Genomic DNA, 17,248 nt, shown 5'->3' with positions numbered 1-17,248 from the left:
TTATCCAGTTACTGAATCACTAACCTTATCAGATACTGTAGTTTAAGAGGAGACTTATAGTTTTTTTTTTAATTTCTACAAATGCCAAGCACATCAAAGCATTTTCCTTTTCAAATTTTTGGAGGATGCTCATTTTTTCAAGTCTCAAAATAGTAAAATGTTGTTATGTTGCTCATCATTATTCAGCTGCTTCTTTCATCCATAAACCTTTTTCCGGTGAATTTGTATTTCACTGTGATGATAACGTACTGTGGAAATATATCAACACAAGGAATGAAGGACAAATGTATATGTAAACCATGTAATAAGCAATGGTTAATTTAACATTTGTATTAAAGTGGAGAATTACAATTATTTCCCACATGAACAAAATTAACTCTAAATAAAAAAGATCATCATTGTTCAGGAAAGACGTCCCTGATTTGAAATACTTCTTCTGAATAACTATGAGATTTGACAGCATGGATTTTCCTAGTGCTTCTGATTCCCCCACAAACACTGTTTCTGCAATGCATGCATGTTAGCACATGTGTTACTATAGTAGCCTTGTTCTGCACTCTGAGCACCTATAGCTGCCAAACAGGACAGGCAGGAGATAAAAAAGAACTGTGGAGAGCTTCAAACTGAATTTTATGCCACAGAATATTTTTTTATAATACTAAGCAACAAGCGATAGGGCAATATTTCAATAAAGAATTAGTACTTGGAAGAATAAGTTAATGAACATGGAGACATACTGTATATGAAGAACAAAACCTTTACTCTGATTACAATGTAAATAACTAAGTCGAGCATGGTACTGTATGTTATGGAAGACAAAATGACGTACTGTACAATTAAAATTAGCCTGGAACTGTTAGAAATATTTTAGTAAAAAGCCTTTTGTTTGATGATATAAATCCTGAATGCGTTATTTAAATACAAAAATGCAAGCCAAACACAGGGGTGTGATACATTTCTTGCTGTGACTGCACTTCTTCACCTGCTGTTTATGAAGAGATGGCAAAAGATGAACATAGTTAATCCAATTTAGCAGAGAAAAAGCCTTTCACTTAATATTGATGTAACAAATGTCCAGTATGACACTTCATGTGTTTGATATTACAGTTACTGATAAAGCATCTCTAAAGAGTCCAAAAACACACTAACTTTTGCTCCATTTTCTATAAACATCTAAGCATCTGATGTTTGGAATGGGCAGTCAATACACAGTTTCTACAATTTAAAGAAATAATTAGCATTCCTTTAGTTTTCTATAACACCCAATTTTTACATACCTTAAAAGTATTTTGTATTGCCATCCCTACCCTACCATACTTTATTACTTTTTATTGCAAAAATAATAAAATAAAATGCACAGTCCATCAATCCATCTTTTATAGTTACTCAATAAATAAAATTCTATATTTAAGTAAGAACATTTGAATAATTTTCAAAAATTCCTTCAACTTATACTGTTCTTATCAGGTGACCAGTAATGCACCTGAGATATCAACAAGAAAATGTACAGAAAAAGTGTGTTGTATCAAATTCCTAAACCCTATGTGACTGAAAAAAAAAAATCAAACTCCTATTTGAACAATTATTTAATTAGACAAAGCCAGTGAGTATACGGCACCCAATATCTCAGCTGAACAATCCTGAAACTGACGAACGAGTAAGGCCACAGTTTACAATGCTAAAAAGAGCTTTAAAAATAAATCTAAGCCATAATGTAAGACATGACAACCTAAAACTGTACATGAAAACAAAACTACAATACATACGCAGTCTCACACTAAATATATACTGTACCTCACACCGTAAATAAATAATTGTACGATTTTAAGACCTGTAAGGTTAGACAACAGACAACCTCAAAGCAATAGATTCTTTGAGAAATTAAAAGATTTCATGGTGAACATACACAATTCTAATTTTCACTCTTAACAAGATCTCTAATAAGAATTTCCTGGGCTTTTGTTGTAGTTGTTCTACCTAAATAAATATTTTTTGTACTTTTTTAAATATGCAGCAGTTCTGTCATATGCAGTATAACTACAGAAAAAAAAACTTTCTCTCAGCTCTCTCCAGAGTTTGCTACAGTGCTTGTAATATTGAATCTTAATGTTAGAATCTATTAAACATACAATATACAGTATGTCAAGTGTTAAACAAGCAGGCTGTGCAGAAGGTAGGGGAAAGCCTACTTAGACTGAACCACATGATGCAGGGGTATCAAGATCAGTGTATTTGTATGCAAGATTACACCACTTAATGCTAGTGGTTCAGTGCTCGCCTTCTTTCTCATTTCTGGAATGATTATTTTACTGTTCTCCTTCGATACCCAGTTCCCCAAAATGCCCCTTGTGAAAAAAAGCAGTCTTTCCCCATTGCTTTCTTTCAGTTTCACTGTTCTTCCTGTTTCTACAGGAGATACGTAATCCTCTAGCTACTCTTTTTAGCTCAGAAACGTGTCGAGAACTACACATCGTGAAACACAAATTGCGTACCACTTCTAAAAAATGCCATTTACTAAAAAAAGTGTCCCTCAGAATAAATGCTGCTTGAATCCCAGGGAGAAACCTGAAATTCTACACTGGAATTGAGAAAGGATATGAAAAACTGGAATCACTGAAACAGATCTGGCAAAAAAGATTCCCATTAATATATAGGATTCTTGTCAAGTTCTATAAAATGCTATGGCTGGAATGGATATCAATGCACATGTACAAATCAGTATACTATGTTTTTAGGTGTGAAAGAGTATCAATTTCCAGTCCTCTGATCAGAAACTGCTTCTGATTCAGATGAACAAATGACATTAAGTTTTTCAAAGGGATAAACTGGGGTTATTAAAGTACAGAAAAGAAGCACTCAGACCATGTAGGGAACCCAAGTGGTCCTAATGGGTTTGGCTGGCCCTGGGGCATGAAAACAAACACCCCGACTCGCTGAGAGGCGTTTGAGAGGCCTTGCCTCAGGACTGCGAGCGGGGCCATCAGGCATAGAGAAAGAATGAGAAAGACTCCTCTGACTCCCCGAGAGTCGCTTTGAGAGGCGCTGCCTGATGACTCGGCAACATACAGTACAGTGTTTTTACAAAGTTCCTGATTTTGTGCTTAACTCAAGATTCGAAAAAATGTTTCTATAATGTCAATGAATTTATTTTGTTACCAAGATTTAATAACCGGTCTGAGAAATTGAGACTGCAGGTCCCCTTTAATTATCTTATTCTTACTCAGTGTTCCATCCATGGTGAGGTCTTGTGTCATCTACCCACCCGAATGCTGTGGAAACCAGGATCTGATGCCATGAGACACTGTGGCTCTGGTCTGGCATTTATCTCAAATTCTTACTGGGATCACACATTTTGCACCATTTCTGAAAGCATGGCTATTAGATGTATTTATTTCAAAACCAGTATGAACTACCAATTGGTCAGAGTGATGGAATTGATGGATTGATGGATGATTATTCTTTTTGTCAATGTGTACACACATATTTGGAATGTACACCCAAAGAAGGCTCCACGGCCGAAACGTTTTCTTTGTTTCTTTCTGCGTTTTTTCTTTCTGCTTTTTTTCAGCATGGAATAAACCTATTACTTCTCTATTTGGAATGTAGCTGTGCATCGTATTTCCAGGCTGATCTGTCAGATATTATTCAACCAAGGAAAATTGCTTGTCTGTAAGAATAAAGAAGGCATCTGATTTTTTTTTAAATCAAAGTACAGTCTAGCACCTCACAGCACCTAGCCAAACAACCTAGATACATTAAAGCACCACCCACTCTCCTCTCAATGCTTAGGAACATTTTCCTTTCCTCCCCAGTTTTAAATCTGCATAACACCTTAGCAACAAAATAAATTACATATCGCTATGTCTCTTTATGATAAGCAAAAGTAAGCCATCTGAAGTTCACAGCTTAGTACTTCAAACTACTTAGGTTTCCATCCTGCCACATTTCCCAATGCATTAACAACAGAACACAGGCTATAGGGTTCTTTTTTTTCTCTACTCCTTTGTGGCATTAAAAAAAAGATTACAAGCGGATAAATTATAAAATAAATATATTTGGCATTTCCTGGAAAGCCAGTATATGAGTTAACAGGCACAGCAGCAATCGTCATGCCCTCTCATATACAGTATAAGCTCTAGAAGAAAATGACAAAGAGATGACATTCAGAGATCTATTTTTTTAAAGTGTGTGATAGTCTGTTTTGTTGTAGATGAGTGGCCAATCCAGTCCTTCACCAGGATGTCAGTGAACCCTAAGTAAGAACTGTGGGGGAAACTTTCAAAAACTGCTGCTATAGCCACAAGACACAAGTTAACAAGCTTACAGCAGCATTAGTAGCAAGAGATCTTCTAAAACAATTTTTTTCTCAATATAATTTGATTAATCTTTGGAAATAAATGAAGGCATGACTAGTACTGATCATTGCAGATCACTTAATATTGAATATTCTTTGATGATAATTGTATAATAGAAATCCATTAGCAGAGAATAAAATAAAATCCTCCGATGCATCCTTTTGCATTTTGCACTTAGCAGAAATAGACTGCTGTGACAAACTAAAAACTATTAGACATATCTACTAAATATGAGATTAGGTTTGCACATTCAGACTTGTGCAAGTAAATTTTGCAATCACAAGTAAATACATTTAGTTCTTAATAATTTATTTGCACAACAGACACTTATCAAGGGTGACTCCCAATGCTTAATAAGTATAAAGTAGAAGACAATACATTAAGTCAGAATTCAATACCAAGTAAATTCTATAATAGTATTTGAACTGTGATCTTTTACCAATAGAAGCCCTGCATTGTTTTAGCAATACATTCCTTGAGCTTGAAAATTCATTCATAGCAAAAACATTGAACAAATTATTTCTTCTACAAAAAAATTCAATGTAGTGAAATTAGTACCTGATTTGCTAAGTAGGATAACAATATAACGAAGCTTAACTGTTTTATCAATGCAAGACACTAAATGGATGTGAGGTTTTAACAAGATATTTAATACTGATTTTAAACTACCATGCAAATATCACCAATCATTATAACATTGAACAAAAAACAAATTTATGAGTCAGCTTACTAACCCCACCGGGTACTGTAAGTACTGTGTGAGTTCTTGCAAGATCATGTGATGAAAACAAATAAAACAAAACAGGACTGCATCATAAAATAAGAGTTACACCCCCCCACACAACAACAAAAAGTAACAGTAAGTTAAGATTCTGAGCTTTAAACGTTTCTTTACACAGCCGGAACAGAATTCTAACCCTAACTTAACTTTCTCGTTTAACACTTTTTAAACTTCAGTGCACAATAACATCTTAAATAACTATTCAACTGCTAAACAGGATACTGATGTCTGGAGATATCATTTAAATTGCTTTGTCAGCTTTACTAAAAACGATTAAAGATACGTGCTGTTAAAATCTCCATTCCTATGATGGTCAGCTGAAAAGAAAAAAAAAACATCCCTATCTTAGGTCTTAATAAATGGTTTGCTGGAGTTATAAAACAGCAGGTAGAGTAGGTCGGGGAGGGCAACGGTAGCATATACACTTAATGTCCTTTCAAGTACTATACAGATGGTAAGCATATGAGAATATACAAACTGTGTTCAAGCACTCCAGAGTGCAGTCTTCTGTTTGAGGGCACAGGATACCAGTTTCACAGCTATTACTGATGAACAAAGATCAGCTTGCAAGTTTTGAGTCTTTGTTTACTACTTTAGCATAAACATTAAATTGAGAAAACTCTCATTTACAAGCAACATTTGTGCTATACCAATATACTGTATACTGTACCATAAAAACACCAGAATTTAATTTTAATCAATTTGTTAGGTCTTTGACATACAACTATATTACTTAGCACTAAACTTGACTCAATACAAAACTACGTTGGAGAATGACAGCCTGCTTCTGCCTCTATTTCTGTTACAGTATAAACCATATCTCTCTCCTCATATTTCTGTTATATAGAAATCCATAGAGGAAGATCCACAGCTAAAATCATCAAAATCATCACATCAAAAGGGCTAACGAATGCCCAACAGACTGGCACTCAATAAAGCAACTATAAAAGCTATCAAACATTTTATGGTCCATACCGAGAAGGCCCTGAGACACAGATCTGCCATTGAATGTCTCTTCAGGGCCGAATGCCACTGTCTGGAGAAGGTGCCATAGATAAATGTCCTGGGACTTAAATACACCCATGTCAAAAGCAAAGAACAAGCCTCCTGCTACAATATAGACTAATTTGGCCATCAACATCCACAATGCAAAATACACTCTAGAAGTATCTGAGATATCTAACTATACTAAAGTTCTGTCCACTGAATACCAAAGTACTGGCATGACGCCCATCAAGCTTGGCAAACACATGTTTACAAGCCACATCATAAAAAAATGACCCTATCAGATTTTACCACCTTCTGAACAACTAATTATATATGTTAGAAACTTCAACAAAACACACGCTCACTAACGAAAGGTCGGTGTGAAGCTAGCCATGAAAATAAGGAAGCCCTTACAAACTGATCATCATCTGAGCTTCCACCTTGTGCAAAAAGCTGAAAAGAGTAATTTTCTGCCTGCAAGGTCGGGACAGATCTATAATCTGGATTTAGGTTTTGATTTAATCAACATGCCTGAATGGAACCTTGGCTTCTTACCACTTAGGTTGGAAAAAAAACATTCTCCAAATTCTCACAAGACCAAAGGAGTAAATTCTGTACTATAAATTACCACAGCCACAAAAAAAACGCATGGACACAGAGTGAAATAAATTTGTTGGTGTAAATCTCAGTGCAAGAATCTTCTAGAGAACAATGTGCGAGAACAATCCCAACAGTCAGGGGACCGGCAATGGTAAGTGCCTTACTGGGGTCCCTGAGTGCTGCCAGATTCAGAGAGGAACAGAACGTGCAGAATCGCAGGACTTCGGGATTTCTCAGGAACCTCTAACCCACCATAAGAATCCACAGGTCAAATGCTGCCACTGCCATATAAATAGCAAACCTGAAAAAAACACTTGATATTTTTTCAAATGTGGGCAGAGTGTGAAGAAGTCATTAACCAGCTGCCCAGGTTCCTGTATCTCACCAACAGCTTCTCTACCAAGGAACTCAGCGGAGCTTGCATGATCACAACCAGAAAAGGGAAGTCTGGAGGAAAACTGAAGGTAGCATTTACTTTGTGTATTTTGTGCATTTCAGTGCCAACCGAGAACAGGAGACAGTTTATTTACATTAAGGGTGGTGGGAGTTTGGCACAAGCTCCTCAACCATATTGTCAGGTTGACATCATGGGTTATTTTAAGAAATGGACAAACGAGACAAGTAAGGAACCAAATGATCTAAATATGGCGGGGAGTTTTTTTCAAATGTGATGGAATGTAACCAAATTCTAATCTGGAGTGAAGAAAGAGTCATGATGCTGCCAAAATTAGGAAAACCAGTTAGTAGTTCTGGGACCTAAAGATTGATATCATTGTTAAGGAAATCTTAAAAACTACTGGAGCAGTTTCAGAGGATTAGCCCAATTACCAAAGCACCCACCTCCTCTCAGAACAAACTCTCTTCAGGCTACACCGAAGCTGCTACGATCAAGTAACTAAGACCTTCATCACAAACATCAACACTGGCTTTCAATATAACTGGCACTGCTTTCACTGACATTGTTGGCCTGTTGCTAAAACTATCCCACATTCTCTAATATGCCAAGCTGATCTGCTATCTGTAGATACTTCTTGACAATCAAGAGATGGGCATCCATCTCGGAGACTGAGTGATCAGGCCAAAGATCCTAAATAACGGCTTGCTGAAGACTGGTGTTCTTGATCCACTGATCCAATGCTAAACATCGATGCAACTAACAAGCCTGTGATCTCTGGGGAATTTTGCACAAGGCCACAAATCCAAGTGAATCCATCATTTCAGTGTTTCACCTCCACACCCACAAAGCACATGTTCACCTGAATGTCAGCTTTCACGGGGAAAGAACACATGATCCAAACCCAATTCATCTAGTTGTGGCACTTGTCTGCACGCTGCCCTGACATTACAGCTGTCAAAAACAACAGAGAACATCAAGAGATGAGTGAACATAGTGAGCAAATCAAAGCCGAAACTAGCCGGGTGTAACAACATGGAAATACTCTCCATCTTGGCTATGCTGTCAGGTTTTTCAGATGGCAAGTACTGTGCATCCGTCTGGGCTTCTAGCACTCAATCCTTGTGCATGGAAATCCAATTAAACCATATAATGTGTATTATCACAAAACCCTAAGATCTACAGCAATTCATTAGCTACCAGTGCGGGATAGTATTTTTACCACCACCAAAAGATATAGTCTTTACTGATAAAGCTCTGAGCTGCTGTGCTGCAGCTGCAGAGACACAGCACATAAGCATCCCCTTACTGAGAGCTCCCCGTATAATTTTAGACTCTTCAATGGAAGACCCAGGATCTGTTTGGCTATTAGAAAACCTAACCACAAGCTACCTCTAGCATTATGACTCATGCTTTTTTAAAGTTCTATATTTTCTTTTTAAAATAATACATATATGTGCAGTATGTATAGTTTTAAAGTTGTTTGGATTACAATATGCCCAAATGTGTCAAATTAAGTTAAAATACAAAAGTAAATAGTCCTATTTTCTCACCCACTTTCTAAACATTTTATCCAATACAGGGTTCTAAGGGAGCTGGAGATTATCCCAGCAAGCAACAGGCACAAGGCAGGATGCACCCTGGGCAGGATGGCAGTCCATCACAGTGCACACAAAGAAACAAACACACAAACTTTCACACCAGAGACAAGTTTCCCATAAGCCTATTAACCTACCAGTACGTCTTCAGACTGTGGGAGGAAACCCGCATGAACACATACAAATACAAACACGCAGATAACACCACTGGAACTGAACCCAGCAGGCCAGAGGTGTGAGGCAGCAATGCTGACCACTGTCCAAATGTGCCGCTTATAAGCAATCACTTTAGAAACTAAATAAACTAATCCAGTAGCTGGTAATTTATAGTACAAGTATAAAAGTATATGGTATATGCAGGGGTAAAACTATTCCTAATATTGCGTTTTACCCATGTTTCAAGAAAAATCAAATGCATCATAGCTCTCAGGTTTCATTCTGTTTACTGAGCACAGAAACCGAAAAAGTAATGTTGACTTCGGTTTTAAAAGGAACATGAAATTGTTGCTCAGAAGCAAAACCACAGTACACCCTCTGAAGGCCATTTTTTAGAACGCAAAATGGTATCTAAGGCAACCTAATGCCAACATTTTAATCATTTAAAGCTTCCACTTTTACAATCTTCTCATCTTTACAAAGCAATGAGTAATGCAGCATTTATCCTAAACACATTCTTTAAGAGTGTGGGTGATGCAATACAAACTCATTCATAACTTCTGACTTAGAAACAAAAACTGCCTGATGTCGTTTGGATTTTTGCATTTGATTTTCTGCAGAGCAGCTTGCATGAAGCCTCAGTTATCTCATTTACTTAAAAGATCCCATCATTAAGTTCTTAAAATGTAAGGCAACTAAACATAATTCAAGATACAGAATCAACACGGGTGAATCAACTTATATAAGCAGTTACCACCTAATATGAAAAGCACATACACTATGCCCAGTACATCAAGACATTCCAGTCAGGTTTTAATTAGGGGACTTAATTCATACCATTGGGGTATATATACCAATCTGTGCTTTGTGTGAGAAGAGAATAGAGAAGGAGATAGAAAAAGTAGAAAGACAAGACAACAACCAGAGTACCAACTGCAGACCTTTGTGAGACAGTCCATGAACACCTCTACTGTTCTATGGGGAAAAGAGGTTAAAACCTCACAGCCTTAGGACCCTGGCAGTAAATTCTATTCTTTTTTACATTGTGTGTATAGTATTAATTTTCAATAGTTTGTAGTAATGATTTTTTTTTCTGGCTTGGGGCTCTGTTCTCTCTTTTGGGAAAAGAAAATAATCTTAAAAAAGGGATGGTGTACTGAAGAGTATTTCACGCATAATTTCTCTTACACTACATATACAGGATGTTATTATTTTCCACTACAAAAGCATCAAACGTGACGAGATAAGCAAAGATCACTCCTTTTCAGTATTACAAGGGTTGAAGATTTTTGCTTGACTTTAAACCAAACACCAAAGGTGAGCTGCAGGACAGAAACATACTGAAGCTGTTAAAACCACCAAAGTCAAACCCATTAAACAAAAGGAATAAAAAAACTGGACACGTCTACATTTTGCGAGTACGGACTCAGCATCTTCATCTATTTGAGTGACTCTGGAGGTCAAGGAAGTGCAATGGTGTAATATATAATATATATATATAATAGTGTAATAATATATGTAATATATTTCCAATTAACATTGTGTCTTAACCTGTAAGGAAGAGTTTTTAGTTTTCAGCACTACTGATAAATGGAAAATACAATTGCACTGCTGTGGATATCTGAACCTATTTAATTTATCGTCGCATATTGAAGAAAAGTTGGCAGTTCAGTATGAAAGTAGTAGTTCATGAACTTTTTTTCTCTATTGAGAGCTTTAAAACATCTTTTTGCAATCTGTTATGGGTTCCCCATTCCACAGGGTAAGAAGTCGTGTTTTAGAGAGGACAATTTATATGATGGACATACTGAGTAAGAGTAAGAGAGCTAATGACAGTACCACAGACAAATCTAATGCAGGTCAGTAAAATCTATAGTCTGAGTCTATTTCATCATGGGTTATGGTGCTTAACACACTGTCAGAAGCATTTATGAAAACACTAAGATACAACACTATTGTGACTGCTTAGTCAATGTGGTCTTGGAAAACACGCGCCGGAGTCCCAGGGATCAAACCGAAAGGTCCCGACCAGCTGGGAAAATGTCAGCATGATTCGAATAGTCGAGGAACCATCACCATTCTCCAAATTCCCAAATCACTCAAATATACAGTATATACCCAAAAATTAAAACGATAAAAAAAGGTTACAAAGACAGAAGGAGATTTATCCCATCTGGCCCATTTAGAAGATAGCAGCTAAATAATCCAAGGATCTCAACCAGCCATTTCTTGAAGGAAGCGAGGGTATTGGATTTTGCTTTCACCACTTTGGTGAAGATGTACCAGCTGTTCTTGGTTTTAAATGCACTTTCATACTTCCATACAGTTTCTACTCGTGTCTCACTGCTCACTCTGAAGCCTTTGAGAATTCTGAATATGTACGAGTCCACCTGAGTGTTCTCTGTTCAAGTTGGTTCAGTCTGACAGCGTAAGACATTCTTTTCATGTCCAGAATGCATCTGGTTGCTCTTTTCTAGACCGATTCCAGAGCAGCAATACCTTTTTTGTAACGTGGGGATTCGAATATTTCAGGTGCTTCCTGTGACAGATCTCCAGAGGTTGCTTGTTTTATAATAGAGCTCTCCTTTCCAAATCTGCTTTTGATTTTAGTTATAAAAGATGATCTGACAACTCAACACGACAATCCAATTAACCACATCCTGCTGCTAAATTTCTGCTGATACTTTGAATTAAGGTAGCCTGGCCTACATACAAATTAACTGAGCTGCTACTAGAATCTTTCAATACCATACAGTAGTGAACATCCTTATACCATATAATGCAGTTGACGGATCCATTTACCAGACCAACTCTAAACAACAAACCTTTAAAAACTGTAAATAGGATATATTTTTAAGGTTGCCTATCTTCCTTCAGATTTTCCATCTTCAAGTCCTTCAAAATCGAATATAATCAAGGCTTAAAGCTGGGCCACTCATCACATTTTATGCAAAATGCCATCAGGACTGCAGATCTCTGATAGTGTCTTTTTCAAGTGCTCATCTGGGTATCTTAAGGCTTTTCAATTTTGTTTCCTTTCTTTACCTTTCAGCATGGAATTTGTTTCTTTGCAGCCTATACATGCTGACACAGTTCCTGCTTGAACATCCTCAGTCTAGGCATCTATGTTAGTTACTCTCAGAATCTTAATGTAATTTTTTTCCACTTCTCACAGATTGTATATGCAGTAATTTTATTAAGAACTCAGTTGACATTTATTTGTGTTGTGTATATCAAAATAAAATATCAAGAAACAAAATGCTTCTGTGAGCAGAAACTGCAGGTAGTTTTTGCATATTCTTTTTCTTTTTTGTTTTTTCTGTAGCCGAGTTGTACTTACTTCCTTGTGGTAAATTTACTGTTTCTGGCTGTGATATCCTGTTGCTAGCTAGCTTTTACCCTTTCACAACAGATCTGAAATGTGACGCCTCTGAGAATCTGATTAAATACCAAACCATTTTGGGGAAAAAAAGCATCTCTCCATTAAACTATATTACCAAGAATGCTTCAAAAAATAATCAGCTCATTGTCCAGTCAGACAAAGGTAAATTAAGTCATCTGTATTGGTGACTTCATTGGGCACTTTCAATACACTGTTTGTTTCTTTTTGTAAGAATAAAATCAAACACTCAAAAGAGAAATGAAGGTAATTTAAATTAAATAAAGAAAATTTATTAAACTATTAAGCAAAAATAAAATAACTAGATTTACAAAAATGGTTCCAAACCATGTCCTAGAGAACCACAGTCTAGTCACGGCTTAACCATTCCTAAAGAGCTACTGGTCTATGAGTGCTAAAGATCCCACATGATCTCCAAATTACTTAAAAATGAATTACCCATTTAACTTCTCAAAACTAAAATTAAAATTCAACACTGAGATGCACAATACTAGATATCAGGACATCAACTTTGGCCAAGATTACAACAGTAGCCTCACGCTCTGGATTTGAACACGCAACTACTACTCTACAGTAAAATATCGCCGTTTTATACTCCTGAGAAACTGTGTAAACTGCTCAAAAAGAGACCTGCATTTGTGTACACTCTGATAGCGTGTTCTAATGTGTTTGTGTCACCACTGACTGTTGGGACTTTTCTTTAAAACTGCATTTTAGTTCCCCCACAAAATCAGGTGTCACGGAATTTAAAATTAAAAATAAAAAAAACACAACTCAAAGTACAAACTGTAAAAAGTGTGCAGCATCTAATCATTTACAGTATATTTACAAATTACGATCTGTGTAGACACAGACCTGTGTATATGTTGGTGTTGTTGTTTTTTTCCTTTTTTGTGAAATACATTCTGAGTGACCTGTTGTTATCTGTCTATATTGGTTTTTTTTAATAAGCTAGTTAGACCGGCTTACATTTGCAAGAAAAGACAACTTAGATTTGGGCCAAACATTATTCATATTTTTCTAAGCCACGAGACGTTTTGCAGGCACCAGCAAGAATTCAGCAGGTTTAAAAGTCATTAACGTGCTACAGCTCACAGAGTCATTTATTATGTTAAATACCAAGGGGGCAAAGGGCAAAGAATCAGGAGGGAAATAAAACAAAGAGAAGGACTTCCAACAAACAGGAGGTGGGATCCACATGCGATACCCATCGAGTGAGACGTGCAGTAGATACAGCAGCTGCCAAAATTGAGAAAGAGAAGAACTAGTAATGTCACGAAGAGGCCGTGGTACAGAGGCATGTGAGGAGGTGAGAATCACCTCTGATGCTGGGTTTTTTTTAAGCTTAGTTGTAGGAAATTCTAAAAAGGTTTCACATAAACAGGATGAGGCAAAAAAAAATTAATTTTGGAAAAAAAAGGTAACGAAGATTGCCTGAAACACAAACCCATCCTGCTGTAATAACATATACTGTACTACACTGCTTCCCAATATCACTAGAAAAGCAAAATCGCAGATGGAGCACAAACAACTCATCAAGAAACCTAACTATTATTTTATTACTACTATACTACCACTACTATTTGGGGCCTGGTAGTTTTTTACTGTAAGTGATAAGCAAGTTTACTCATGTTTTAGCCTTTATCTTCCATGTCCCATTATTAATGCATCATCTCATGTTAAAATGTGTATTACCTGACTAATTGAACCCAATGTTTTACAGCATTACAGGTGTAAAGACTATTTGAAGTCACATTGTTCTACACTGTAGTGGCTTTTTACACAGAAAAAAAGCTTGTGTGATACAATACATAAAAATAACAAAGCTTAACAGAAACAACACATAAATACCTGAGGTATGGCATGTACTGTAAGTGACATGAGGCTATATCCCTAATGTTCTGATCGACTGATGTAGAAGATTCACCAAATTTAATGCTCTAATGTTGAAACAGCACTCCGCCCTGAAAATTGCAGGTATTTCACTTTACTAAACACAAACCCACATACTGTAGTTGTTGGGAAGGAATCATGCTAATTGTTTCAAGGATACACAATGTATGATGCATTGATTAATGGATATTTAGCCAGGGGATCATTGTACATCTTGTTAATGAACTGCAGTATAAGTCCCCAAATATTTAATGAGAAATAAAATACATAACTAATAGAGCAAACAGATATACAGTAGCATTCATGTAGAATGGCTTTCTTAACATAGTGTATAACATACAGTAACTGGAATTTTGCAACCTTGAAAACCATAGTTTAAAAAAATGTAACAACATGGCATGCTACTAAATTACATTAAAACAAATCAATTAATGCAACACAAGCTTTTCACATGTTTCCAGTCATACCCTGGCATGAAAGCATCAATTTGCCTCATGAGAGGTGAGTTACTATCGTAACAATTCCAAACATGATGACCATACAATCAAAACAATACTTGTTACGATTTTTTTTAATTTAAAGATAATAGCAACAAAAGCTTTAGGAGTGAAAGGAATAGACATAGGATTAAACTGGGCTCATTCTGACAATGTCTGCTGAACCTTTTCTTTTTAATTAGAATTTACACATATTATAGTATTCATTGTTTCTATGCATGACTGTCAATTACTGACCCAGTGATAGCACACATTGTGCTCTGTACTCCTCTCATTCTTCCTAGCATCTACTGTATATTGCTATTTAGGAACACCAAAAACAAGAGAGTCGACAAGCACTCTGTATGCTGTTTAAGTATAATTATTCATTAACAGCTAGTATTACTACTGTATACATAATAGTTGTCTATGTACAGACAAATATCCTTGAAATCCAGGTGGATGCTACACATTGGTGGTGGTGGAGGGGAGTCCCCATTACCTGTAAAGTGCTTTGAGTGGAGTGTCCAGAAAAGCGCTATATAAGTGTAAGCAATTATTATTATAAATGAGATTCTTGGCGTAAACAAAGGGTATTACTGGATTGGAAATATCTAGTGGAATTTGATTCATATCTGTTGTCTTAGAATTTCATGGATACCACTCACTCCTCTTAGAACCAATCAGATGACACAGTAGGCTGTATCTTAAAATAATAATATCCCTTAACATCCAAGATCCGGGTAAGATGCAAATCTACAAGAAGTTTAAATGAGTACTTTGTCATGGAATAAAATAGCAGTACAAAAGAGTAAAGAGGAGTTGCAAATGACTGTTTAATAAGCTCAATACAAAAAAAAACTACTTTACTAACTTGGCAGAAGTCGTGTGAAATAGTGGTTTGGTGCTACACCCATTACCGACACTAAATGATGGGTTCAAGTTTCTATTCAGGCAAAACTACCGCATTCTTAATCAAGGTACTTCAGGCAATTAGGCAGTATTAGCGGACGCAATAGTGTCCGCTAAGCATTTTCCAACCCATGTTTCAACCCACCTGAAGCCTCCTACTGTACTGTACTGTACATACAGTACATATATAATGGAGCGTCCGTTGTGAACTTTTAGCATTTAAATAAAACTACTTCACAACACACTGACACCATCGCTGGGCATTTTAGGCCAATACGTGCGCAGACAACGAATAAAAAAATATTGAAATTTTAACAGACTGCAGTCACTGTCAGTTTGATTTGATACGAATACCAATAAACTATTGAAGAGTTTGGATTGCTTTGCCTCAGGCGCTGGAATGCATACCCATCTCACCTGTATAAACTTGCAGTGATGACAAATGCTCACAAAACAGAATTTCAAGAGAGCACACCTAAACTCCAAATTACGTTCCATCTTCTATTTGTGTACAAATCCGCAAGCTCTCTTTTTATAATGGTTAAATCACGTTTTTAAAACTTGTTTGTTGTACCGACAACACCTAATTCCATTTTGTAGTGGACCGAATTAAAAAAATCCTTAAACTGTAATACAATGTAAAATATTATTTCTTTAGCTTCATACTAACAGATGAATAACATTTATTTGTGCCAATAATACACGGACGCTAAAAATACAGTTAGGCTATTTAAGAAATAAAATAATATAACAAAAAAACATTTCCAATCCACGATCGATCTAAACGAACTTCTATGCCCCTAAATTCACTTCAGTTTTATTCCTGAGGGTATTTTTCTAAATGCACAGAGACCATCTATTTAGAGGCGTTACAACTACTGGTACTGACTGCCGTTATCAGAGCGTTTGTCCTTGAGATTAAATATTGAATTATTTTTTAGTTGAATAAAATATGTAAAAGGTCAGCAGAACGTGAAAGAGAATGAGTGTAACTTTACACAGTTTAAACAGTATATCCATATTTACTGCTAAAAAAAACCCTCGCCGATTTTTTATCTTCTTGAAACACGCGAAATAAGCCTACTGCCGACTTCCTTCTTTTTATGTGTAGGCACTTCACACTCAGGTAGCCTTAACTCCGTCTGAGAATAAGCCAGGTCAAGGGTGCCCGGGCACCTGACTGTATCAGTCAACAACCAACCTGATCACAAGTCGAGTTAGTCTCTCCTCTTGCTCCAATGCCGAGTGAAAAGTGAATTAATTCTTCCACATCTCTTCTGTTTGCACCCCGAAAAGGTGGCTGTCAGTTGTAAGCCACACCCCTGCTTTTTTTTTCTCGCCACTTCCTTATTTCTTACAATTCTTTAAAGTTTACCGTAACTGTTATAGTATGACTGCTTGCTCGCCAAAGAATTTAAAACTACCTGCGCAGCCCGGGCGTTTAAAAAAAAAACTGTGAGACATATCTCATTTTAACCTGCAGAGAATTCTGCTTGCGATCAATTCAATATGATTCCCTGTCATTTAATGGACAGTGATTTTGTAAACAAAACTTCACCCTGAAGAAATTTCCTTGAGGGGAATAGCTTGAACAGACAAGTTCTCTTGTATCGAGACTTTGCGCCGCGCCCTGTGTCACCTCTACAGTGTAGATTTGTAAAAATAACACGACGTCAATCAAGCAGGTCGATGCTGT

The 17,248-nt window shown here is 36.5% G+C and overlaps 1 protein-coding gene across 3 annotated transcripts in view; it reads right to left on the bottom strand.

The window, feature by feature from the left end:
- Positions 1-16,909, bottom strand: part of ptk2ba (protein tyrosine kinase 2 beta, a) — an 80,751-nt gene extending 63,842 nt beyond the window's left edge. For 2 of the 3 annotated variants that reach the window (XM_015358022.2, XM_015358044.2), the window contains exon 1: positions 16,754-16,908. The gene's annotated coding sequence lies outside the window, so the exon portion shown is untranslated. Of the gene's footprint in view, positions 1-16,753 lie in introns of all 3 variants that reach the window. The other variant, XM_015358033.2, reaches the window with a different exon arrangement.
- Between the last annotated feature and the right edge of the window lie 339 nt (positions 16,910-17,248).

Source organism: Lepisosteus oculatus, chromosome 2 (assembly GCF_040954835.1).
Source record: "Lepisosteus oculatus isolate fLepOcu1 chromosome 2, fLepOcu1.hap2, whole genome shotgun sequence".
NCBI lineage: Eukaryota > Metazoa > Chordata > Actinopteri > Semionotiformes > Lepisosteidae > Lepisosteus > Lepisosteus oculatus.
Note: the sequence above shows the minus strand (reverse complement) of the source record. Positions and strands in the feature narration are given on the sequence as shown.